Here is a 1,030-nt window from a genome sequence, read left to right on the forward strand (position 1 = left end):
CACACACACACAGTTAACAACTCCTTAACGGACTTTACCAGAACCACAGACTGGACCCACCGGACCAGAACCACAGACTGGACCCACCGGACCAGAACCACAGACTGGACCAACCGGACCAGAACCACAGACTGGACCCACCGGACCAGAACCACAGACTGGACCCACCGGACCAGAACCACAGACTGGACCAACCGGACCAGAACCACAGACTGGACCCACCGGACCAGAACCACAGACTGGACCCACCGGACCAGAACCACAGACTGGACCAACCGGACCAGAACCACAGACTGGACCCACCGGACCAGAACCACAGAATGGACCCACCGGACCAGAACCACAGACTGGACCAACTGGACCAGAACCACAGACTGGACCCACCGGACCAGAACCACAGACTGGACCCACCAGACCAGAACCACAGACTGGACCCACCAGACCAGAACCACAGACTGGACCAACCGGACCAGAACCACAGACTGGACCAAGGACCTTCTGCATCTTTACAACCACAGTTTTTAGGGTTCTGTTGGTCCTGTTGGTTCTGTTGGTTCTGATGGTTCTGTTGGTTCTGTTGGTCCTGTTGGTTCTGATGGTTCTGATGGTTCCGATGGTTCTGTTGGTTCTGTTTGTTCTGATGGTTCTGATAGTGTATTTATTTTCAATCACTTCCTGTTTTATTTTGTAGGAATCTTTTCAGACCCATCAAGTTCTGACAGGTCTTAGATTGGACCTGGTTCTGTCTGTTGACTGAAGACATGTTCTTCAAATCTACATTGTCTTCAGGACCTGGTCCTGGCCAGGACCAGAACCAGGACCAGAACCAGGACCAGGACCAGGACCAGGACCAGGACCAGAACCAGAACCAGGACCAGAACCAGGACCAGGACCAGGACCAGGACCAGGACCAGGACCAGAACCAGGACCAGGACCAGAACCAGGACCAGGAGCAGAACCAGGACCAGGACCAGAACCAGGACCAGGACCAGGACCAGGACCAGGACCAGGACCAGAACCAGGACCAGGA

Source organism: Austrofundulus limnaeus, unplaced genomic scaffold (genome assembly GCF_001266775.1).
Source record: "Austrofundulus limnaeus strain Quisiro unplaced genomic scaffold, Austrofundulus_limnaeus-1.0 Scaffold337, whole genome shotgun sequence".
In the NCBI taxonomy this organism is placed as follows: domain Eukaryota; kingdom Metazoa; phylum Chordata; class Actinopteri; order Cyprinodontiformes; family Rivulidae; genus Austrofundulus; species Austrofundulus limnaeus.